Below are 10,353 nucleotides of genomic sequence, written 5' to 3' on the forward strand. Positions count from 1 at the left end.
AGGTTCTGAACTAATATGTATACCAAACATTTGGGTCCATACACAGATCGAATAGATAGCTAGCTACACATCCATGGGCATACAGGGATTTTAATTATCCACTGCACAGTCATCCACTGCACAATAACATACGTTATTTCATCTATCTGCATGGCAAATACAAATTTGTACATTCAATTTGCAGTAAATTCTTCAGCCAGCTAGATTCTATACATCCACTTTTTCACAAAACGACCGCCTGGTTTGTGGGTTGTTTAAGGTGTCCCTAAAACAACCAGAGTGACAATTTCATACTCATGTCACAACACCCATAAAACTAGACCAGCTAGCTGGCTAAATCACGATTTTCGTAAATGAACTATGATTAAAAAAAGCATAATCGTTTGTCTCTCCATTAACTAATATTCCTGTCAACTGTACATGTTTTTTGCATGATTCGTTATGACGTTATAATCCCTTACATTTGCTTCCATCCTAGTATTTCTGTCCGCCATCTTTGATCCATTTCAGGTCTGTGTAGGGGTACCCCTCTCTCCTAGTATTTCTGTCCGCCATCTTTGATCCATTTCAGGTCTGTGTAGGGGTACCCGTCTGAGTATTTCTGTCCGCCATCTTTGCTGAAGAAAGTCCTACAGCCACTTGTGCAGCAGCAGCCTCCCCCGGTCCTAGTGCCGAATCGATATGAAGTTTAAGATGCGATGGAACGGTTGACGAAAAAAATAAATCACACAAAAATATATTGACTGATATTGATTTATTTAGGGGGGGGTAATTAATATTTTAGCACTAGCGTCGTATCTGATTCCAACCCTTTAACTTTTTGTCTGAAAATTAAATAAACATTTTACTCAACTGCGTTACCCACTCCAGTCAGCAGATGGCGGTCTGGGAATTTATGGTTATGCTGTTGGTGTGACGTATAATCTAGTGGACGGAACGCTTCTTTCATCAGCAGCAACAGTTCGTCAGACACCTCGGTAGCTTGCTAGACAAATTAGCCGAACCAATATAGCTCTTTAGACGCTTTCGTGTATATTAGCCACTGTGTTTTAAACCCATTTCTGTCGTCTACTTAGTTATCCGATTTAATTTCATATTTACGGTGTTGTTATTATTATTCAGCTAGCGGGGTGGTTAAGTTAGCATTAGCCTAGCTAACATCCCCGACCATGCGCTCACTAAGCTATTCCCCAGTTTTAAACCCACTTCTGTCGTCTAGTTAGTTATCCGATTTAATTTAATATTTACGGTGTTGTTATTAGTCAGCAAGCGGGCTGGTTAAGTTAGCATTAGCATAGCTAACATCCCCGACCATGCGGTCACCAGGCTACTCTCCTTCTAATGAAGAGAAGGATATCACAGTAAAACAAGAAGTAGAGAGTGGGGCCGTTACTGTGAAAGAAGAGGAGGACGCGTTCAGAGTGAAAGAGGAGGAAGATATCACAGTAAAACAAGAAGTAGAGAGTGGGGCCTTTACTGTGAAAGAAGAGGAGGACGCGTTCAGAGTGAAAGAGGAGGATGGTGTTACAGTGAAAGGAGAGCATGTAGTTTATGGCGAGAAGGAGGAGATGACTGTAACATCGAAAAAGGAGGAAGAGGAGGAACCTGGATATCTGGTTCCGGTTTCCCAAACGCATCTTCAGGCATCCAATGGTTCAAACGAAGAATTTAGCCATAAGATGGTTTTGAGAAACCGTTCCCTGATTAACACTAGTAAGTACTGTCTTAACAACAGAGGCACAAACTCTGCAGTTGAACTGATGTTTGGTGTTAAGGTGGAAATCTGCAATCGCTACATCCATATTGTGACTTTTAAATTATTTATTTACAGCCATTGATTCTTGAAGAATATAACACATGCCTCATGAGCTGAGGTCAACTGTTGTACCCCACCAGAACCCCAAATAATATGTTTTTACTATAATGTTTAGAAACAATGTAAATCAACACTGTATAGCAGTTATGACAGATTTGTACCATGTCAGCTCGGGGATGTGAACTTGCAACCGGTTACTAGTCCAACGCTCTAACCACGAGGCTACCCTTCTGCCTCAACATGGTTAAAACTATAATGTTGATATCATGGATGGTCAGTCCTTGAATCCATAGGTCTGTCTAGTTACATTTATCCAAACCCATAATTTTATTACCAAAATAGTGGTGGAATGAGAGATTTGTTATTGTTTGAACTGCAGATTGCTGGGTTGTGTGGGGTTTTTAAACAGCAACAAAATGGCTGCCCAGAGACTTGGTTAACAGCTGAGGGATGGGGGAAGGAGAAGTGTAACCACTCCCAAAATTCATAGAGAACGATATTGTAGAAACCTTAACCCAACACCTAGCTGCCTCGTCAAGAAGTTCAGACATCTTGGCTTAACAGTTATAAGGTGTTGGCTTACAGTCACTGGACCCAGGTTTGAGTTCAGCTCAGGGCCTCCCCCTGAATTCACTACACTATGAATACAAGGACTGGCCATCCATGATGTCATAATGATAATTTAACCAGTTTTCTAGGCTATATAGTATATTTTAGAATTAATCTATGATGTCATAATGATAGTTGCTGACTTTTGCCTAATACCTGCAGCAAATGCCTCTATCCCATCTTCTGGCTGGGATAGAGTACTTTAGGATTTTAGTTTCTGCGGTGTAACAAGGGCCTAACCCTTCTGTTTCTTCATAATGGCCCTTCGCGTGAGTTGGGTTTGTTCCTTCGTTCACGTTGTCACTCCCTTATTTTCCGGTCTAGTATGAGGCCTTGGATAGATATACTCCTATTTAAATATTCTGAGTGTTATGGATTCCTCCTGTATTTCCTTACCTTCAAGTCTCTTTTACCTCTGTATATATCAATACCTAATAACTTCTTCTATTGGTTATTATGCTCGTCAGCTAGTAGTCACTTGGAAACTAGTATTGGTAAATATTTTGACACACAATGACAGTTTTTTATTTTACTAGGCAAGTCAGTTAAGAACAAATTCTTATTTTCAATGACGGCCTAGTGGGTTAACTGCCTGTTCAGGGGCAGAACGACAGATTTGTACCTTGTCAGCTCGGGGATTCGAACTTGCAACCTTTCGGTTACTAGTCCAACGCTCTAACCACTCGGCTACCCTGCTGCCCCAAATATTCTTTAATTGGTAATTGGTATTCTCACAGCACTAACGCTAGATTCCGAATTCCAATATCCTAATACACTTCCAACTCTGTGTATGGACTCAATATATTGTAACTGGTACTTGGCTGTTTCCTTGTATTGCTAATCACATCTGTACCTGATGTCTCACTATTTTACTGCCGCTTTGTCTGTGATCAAGAGGTGTCAAGACCCCTGTGTTTCAAATATGGTTCTCGTCTAACAAAAAGCGTATAGTGCAATAATAAATTTACCTATGATGACTCTCCATATGAAGTCTGTCTCATATGTCAGTGAGGATCATGCCTCTCTTATGATCTCTGTTCTCATCAAATCAAATTTTATTTGTCACATACACATGGTTAGCAGATGTTAATGCGAGTGTAGCGAAATGCTTGTGCTTCTAGTTCCGAAAATGCAGTAATAACGAACAAGTAATCTAACTAACAATTCCAAAAAAACTACTGTCTTATACACAGTGTAAGGGGTTAAAGAATATGTACATAAGGATATATGAATGAGTGATGGTACAGAGCAGCATAGGCAAGATACAGTAGATGATATCGAGTACAGTATATACATATGAGATGAGTATGTAAACAAAGTGGCTAGTGATACATGTATTACATAAGGATGCAGTAGATGATATAGAGTACAGTATATACGTATGCATATGAGATGAATAATGTAGGGTAAGTAACATTATATAAGGTAGCATTGTTTAAAGTGGCTAGTGATATATTTACATCAATTCCCATTATTAAAGTGGCTGGAGTTGAGTCAGTGTCATTGACAGTGTGTTGGCAGCAGCCACTCAATGTTAGTGGTGGCTGTTTAACAGTCTGATGGCCTTGAGATAGAAGCTGTTTTTCAGTCTCTCGGTCCCAGCTTTGATGCACCTGTACTGACCTCGCCTTCTGGATGACAGCGGGGTGAACAGGCAGTGGCTCGGGTGGTTGATGTCCTTGATGATCTTTATGGCCTTCCTGTAGCATCGGGTGGTGTAGGTGTCCTGGAGGGCAGGTAGTTTGCCCCCCGGTGATGCGTTGTGCAGACCTCACTACCCTCTGGAGTGCCTTACGGTTGAGGGCGGTGCAGTTGCCATATATACCTTTTTACAGGGGAAGTTCGCAAGTTTCTGGAGCTGTGGCTAAACCACACTTTCACACTGACACTGCCCTGCTGCTTGCACCGGCCGCTTACTCGGGGACTGTAGATTGCTTACACTGAGTGCTTACTCGGGGACTGTAGATTGCTTACACAGAGTGCTTATTCGGGGACTATAGATTGCTTACACTGAGTGCTTACACTGGGATGGTAGATTGCTTATTACGTCATCTTAGACCTGTGTCTAAATGGAAGCTTCTTATTCTAAATCTAGGTCATGCACTACTAACTCCCATTCTGCTGCTTCCGTGTTACTGTTGGCTGATTCTACTTAATGATACCAGCTGGTTGTTTCTACCACTTGAGGCGGCATAGGTGGCATGTCAAGCATCAGCTGGGAGAAGTCTATGATAGGTATCTCCTCTGCTTCCCCCTGTTGTCCAGTTTCTGCAGGTGTGGTCCATGGTTCCATGAGGTCCTGTGAATGCCTTGTGTTGCTGTCCCCATTGCTTGATGGAGTGGGCAGATTCTTTTCATCTCTTGTCACACCAGATATACGACATCCATAACTAGTGGTTTCCTCATTAGCATGGAGGAGTTTATGCAATGAAATTGCCCTCGTGCCGCAATTTTAGAAAACACAAAGGGGCCTGTATTGTAGACCGAAAGTCTTCTACCACACTGCTTAGAGTTTCAACAACATGAATAACTTATTTCTAATCTACAATCTTAGATGCTACTACTAATGTGAAAACAAGACAAAATATGACTTCTTGCTCATTTTAAGACAATAATTTTAACATTCATTACAGACATCAATTGTTGTACAACATCATGGCTATGCTGTTGGCATCAACTTTTACACTGGATTACCACTGTTGTGGGCCTTTAATCATCGGTCTGACTTTGTTGTTCACACAGGAGAGAGACGTGACTATCGTGGATCCTCTGGGGAACCTCAACAACCTCATGATGCTGAGGAGACAGAGAAGAGTCTCTCCAGATCAGAACACCTCAATAAACACCCGCAGAGACCCACAGGGAAGAAATCTCACTGCTGCTCTGACTCTGGGAAGAGATTCACATCATCAGGCATTAAAATTCATCAGAGAACACACACAGGAGAGAAATCTTATAGCTGTGGTCAATGTTGGAGGAGTTTTACAACATTAATCTCTCTGAAAGTACACCAGAGAACACACACAAGAAAGAAACGTTATAGCTGTGATCAATGTGGGAGGAGATTTGCTACATCTGGCAACCTGACTAAACACCAGAGAAAACACACAGGAGAGAAACCTTATAGATGTGATCAATGTGGGAGGAGATTTGCTACATCTGGCAACCTGACTCGACACCAGAGAACACACACAGGAGAGAAACCTTATAGCTGTGGTCAATGTGGGAGGAGATTTAGTCGATCTGGAGATCTGACTCTACACCAGAGAACACACACAGGAGAGAAACCTTATAGCTGTGGCCAATGTGGGAGGAGATTTAGTCGATCTGGAGATCTGACAGTGCACAAGAGAACACACACAGGAGAGAAACCTTATAGCTGTGATCAATGTGGGAAGAGATTTGCTACATCTGGCAACCTGACTAAACACCAGAGAAAACACACAGGAGAGAAACCTTATAGCTGTGGTCAATGTGGGAAGAGATTTGCTTCATCTGGCTCTCTGACTCTACACCAGAGAACACACACAGGAGAGAAACCTTATAGCTGTGGTCAATGTGGGAGGAGTTTTAGTCGATCTGGAGATCTGACAGTGCACAAGAGAACACACAGGATTGAAATCTCATAGCTGTGACGAGAGAATCTGATAAAAGATCTCTGATCAAATATTAGAAAATACATACATGAAGGAGTTGTTTCATGATTTCAATTAATTAATGTCACAATGTAGAATTTTTTAACATTGTAGTAGGCATATTGTAGAAGCCTAAACGTGTGCCCACTTATGAATTGATATCAACATGTTATGGATATTAGCCTAAAGGGGAAAAATCCAGGCTCTGAAATGGAAGAGTACTATTTATGTAATTTTACAAAAATTGACAAACAAAAAAAGAGTTTGGATCCAATCAAATTTATTTATAAAGCCCTTCTTATATCAGCAGATATCTCAAAGTGCTGTACAGAAACCCAGCCTAAAACCCCAAACAGCAAGCAATGCAGGTGTAGAAGCACGGTGGCTAGTAAAAACTCCCTAGAAAGGCCAAAATCTAGGAAAAACCCTAGAGAGGAACCAGGCTATGAGGGGTGGCCAGCCCTCTTCTGGCTGTGCCGGGGTGGAGATTATAACAGAACATGGCCAAGATGTTCAAATGTTCAGCATGGTCAAATAATAATAATCACAGTAGTTGTCGAGGGTGCAACAGATCAACACCTCAGGAGTAAATGTCAGTTGGCTTTTCATAGCCGATCATTAAGAGTATCTCTTCTGTTCCTGTTGTCTCTAGAGAGTTGAAAACAGCAGGTTTGGGATAGGTAGCACATCCGGTGAACGGGTCAGGGTTCCATAGCCGCAGGGAGAACAGTTGAAACTGGAGCAGCAGCACGGCCAGGTGGACTGGGGACAGCAAGGAGTCATCATGCCAGGTTGTCCTGAGGCCTGGTCCTATCTCGTTAGCACAAAGGACGCACTGATTGGCTAAAACAGTATCCAATCTACAGAAGTAGTACTACGGTGTCACCTCGTTAGTCAGTATGTGTTACACCTGTGCTGGCTTGTCCATCTCGTTAGTGGGAAGGTGTTTCACCTGAGCTGGTCCAGGTTCTATTTAAGAGTGTCTGGCCCAGTGCTCCAGTTGTCTTGATAGATGTGGAGAGTCAACACCTGTAGTCGATCCACCTTTTTTGGTTATTTGCTTCCTATTTATAAGTTTGAGGTGGTGGGACGGGTGCGCCATCGTCCGTGAGGAGATGGCGCAAAGTACATCTGGACCGTCGGTTCCGGGGATTGGACTGGCCAACACGGTGCGCTTTTCTTGGCGGGGAAAAGAGATGGAGCCTTGGGGGAGAGAAACCTTCGGGAGGAACATCCTAATGGGGCACCTAAAATTGAAGGTTAAAGATGTTCTATGCCTTCAGGGGAACCCAATGGAGAAGGGGTTTGATGTAACCCTATATTTGGAAGAAAAACACAATGAGATTATGAAGACGGTGACGGAAGGGAAAGAAGAAGGTCCCCTGTGTCATTACACGGTGACCAGCCTGGCAAGAAACAACTTCAGGGTGGTCACCGTAACCATGTACAATCCGCACGTGAAGGACGAAGAAGTGAGGGCCTTTCTGGGGAGGTACATGGACAATGTCTCCTCAGCGAGGTACCTCAGGGACTCCCTGGGTTTCTGGAATGGGAAGAGAGGCTTCCAGGCGTTACTCAGGGAGTCCCCGAAGAGTGTGGATGGCTACCTCCATCCTCCAGCAATGTTCTCCCTGGGGGCTGACAGGGGAACCCTATACTATGCACGTCAGCCCCCGTTCTGCAGGCGTTGTACCCTGGCCTCGTGCAGTAACAAGAAATGTCGTTTTTGTGGGTCGGAAGAGCACGAGGCCAGGGAGTGTGACGAGCCCAAGGCTTGCCACGGGTGTGGCTCGAAAGTACACCTGTGGCGTGAACGCCCGGCTCGTCACAGGTTATACGCGTCTGCAGCTGGGGGGGGATGGGGGGAGGAAAGAGAGGACTCATGAGGATTGTACGGATGGCACAGGGGAAAGGAATGAGAAGGACGAAGAAGGGAAGAAGGGAAGAAGGAAGAGGCGAAAAGAAAGAGAGAAGATGGAAAGAAGGAAAAAGAAGGAGAGATTAAAAAGAAGGTGGAAGAACGTGGAGGAGCTGAGAAGAGGGAGAAGGGGACAGTGGTACGAGAAGGAGTGGAAGAAGGAACGGGGACAGTGACGGAGAAGGAGGGAGGAGTGGAGTTGGGAGGGGAGGGGGTGGGAGGGGGGCGAGATGGGGGGACGTTGTGTCTCCCCGCTACCTCCGTCACCAAAGAAGAAAGGGATGAAGAGGGGGAGCTTGGCAGGAAGTGAGAGGGAGGGGTGTGTGGAGGGGGAGGGTAATTTGTCCTCCCGGTTTGCCTCAGCCCCTTGCATTTTAGTGGATGACTCCAGTGAGGGGTCGGTGGGCTGTTTGCTAGAGGGATCCCAACTCCTGTTTGAGGAGATGGGGTCCCCTACATGCAGCCCCGAGGCAAACAGGGAGGGGGGGATGGTGGGTGGGGAGGGAGGACCCAACACACTGCCTGGGTCATGGGTTGGGATGGAGGACGGGGGGGCGTCAGGAGAGGAGAGGACGTCCCCGCCGGTGGAGATGGACCAGGGGAGCATCGGGTGAGTCTCCTGTTTTTTTTTTTGGTTTTTTATTTATTTATTTGTTGTTAATAATTAAATGAATAGTTCTGTTTCTTTTTTTAGTCTAAATGTTAGGGGGTTAAGGAATAATGTTAAAAGGAGGGCGGTTTTTTGTTATTTAGAGGGTGTGGGGTTTGATTTCTGTTTTTTTACAGGAGGTTCACCTGAGGGATGGTGGGGATGTGTGTAGATTTAAGAGGGAGTGGGATAAGGGGGAATCTTTTTGGGGCATAGGAGGGGTGCACTCAACAGGAGTAGGGATTTTGTGTGGGCATAGAGAGGTTAAAATAGAGAACACTTTTGTAATAATGCAGGGTAGAGTTTTGGGGATAGATGTTAAGTTTAGAGAAGCTAGATATAGGTTAATTGGGGTGTATGGGCCACAGGTGGCGGCAGACAGGAGGGAGATGGTGGACTGTCTGGCGCCCCTGTGTGTTACAAACAGGCACTTGGTGATAGGAGGAGACTTTAATATAGATTTAGGGGTAGGCGGTGATAGCAGTGCAGGTGCCATCTCTGGGCTAATGGCTTGCCATGGTCTGGTTGATGGTGGCCTGCACACTACTCCGGCAATGGTCGGTCCTACATGGCGCAACTCCAGGGGGGTTGCGCGGAGGCTCGACTACATTTTTGTATCTAGGTCTTTGGGTCAGTTGTCTGGGCGGCTGTTGCCTGTTTTCTTCACGGATCACGACGGGGTGTTCCTGCAGGTGGGGTCGCCAGTCTGCCTCTTCGGTAGGGGGTACTGGAAGTTAGATCGGGATATACTGGAGGAGCAGGCTTTCGTTGACGCATTTTTTTGTTTCTTTCGGAGGCTTGACGGCCTCCGGTCCATGTGCGAGGGGGTGTTAGAGTGGTGGGATTTAGTTAAGGTGAGGATTAGGGCTTTTATAATAGGATATTGTAGAAGGAAAAAAAGGGAGGAAAGGAGGGAGGTGGATCGTATCCAAAGGTTAATTGAACTCGAGTACGAGGCAGGCAACCTCGGCGGGTCGATTGACTGGGAGAGATTCGTAGCCCTAAAGGCGCAGCTCAGGGAGCTGCAGGAGCAGAAGGCTCGAGCTTTCCTGGAGCGTGCGCATAGTGGCTTTCTAGAACATAATGAGACTTGTTCCGCTATGTTCTTTAAGTCGGTTAGGGCCAGGCAGAGTAGGAAGGTAATGCATGGAGTTAGGGAAGAAAATGGTAGTATAGTAAGTAAACCAGAGGAAATGGTCAGGGTGACAACTGATCATTTCCAAGGTTTATTTAAGGAAAGAGAAATAGATGTAGAGCAGGGAAACGTGTTTTTAGAACACTTGTCCCGGCGGTTGCCAGAGGACATTAGAGACGTGATGGAGGCCCAGATCTCACTAGAAGAGGTTGAGAGCACTCTTAGGAGGATGGGAAAAGGGAAGGTGCCTGGGATGGATGGGCTGCCGGCTGAGTTTTACCTCAAGTTTTGGGGTATACTTGGACCAGTGGTTCTCGAAGTCTTGAAGGCCATCCTTGAGACGGGGGTCCCGGGGGGATCAATGGCTGTTGGTGTGCTGTCACTTCTTTATAAGAAGGGGGAAGCAACTGACCTTGGCAACTGGCGGCCATTGACCATGCTGTGCGTAGATTACAAGATTCTTGCAAAGGTTTTAGCAGACCGGTTGCGCACAGCCCTTCCCTACGTCGTCCACGAGGATCAGACGTGCGGGGTAGAGGGCCGCTCTATAAGATGGAACCTACAGTTGATCAGGGATTCCATCGCTTGGGT

Source organism: Oncorhynchus kisutch, unplaced genomic scaffold, assembly GCF_002021735.2.
Source record: "Oncorhynchus kisutch isolate 150728-3 unplaced genomic scaffold, Okis_V2 scaffold1429, whole genome shotgun sequence".
NCBI classification, from domain to species: domain Eukaryota; kingdom Metazoa; phylum Chordata; class Actinopteri; order Salmoniformes; family Salmonidae; genus Oncorhynchus; species Oncorhynchus kisutch.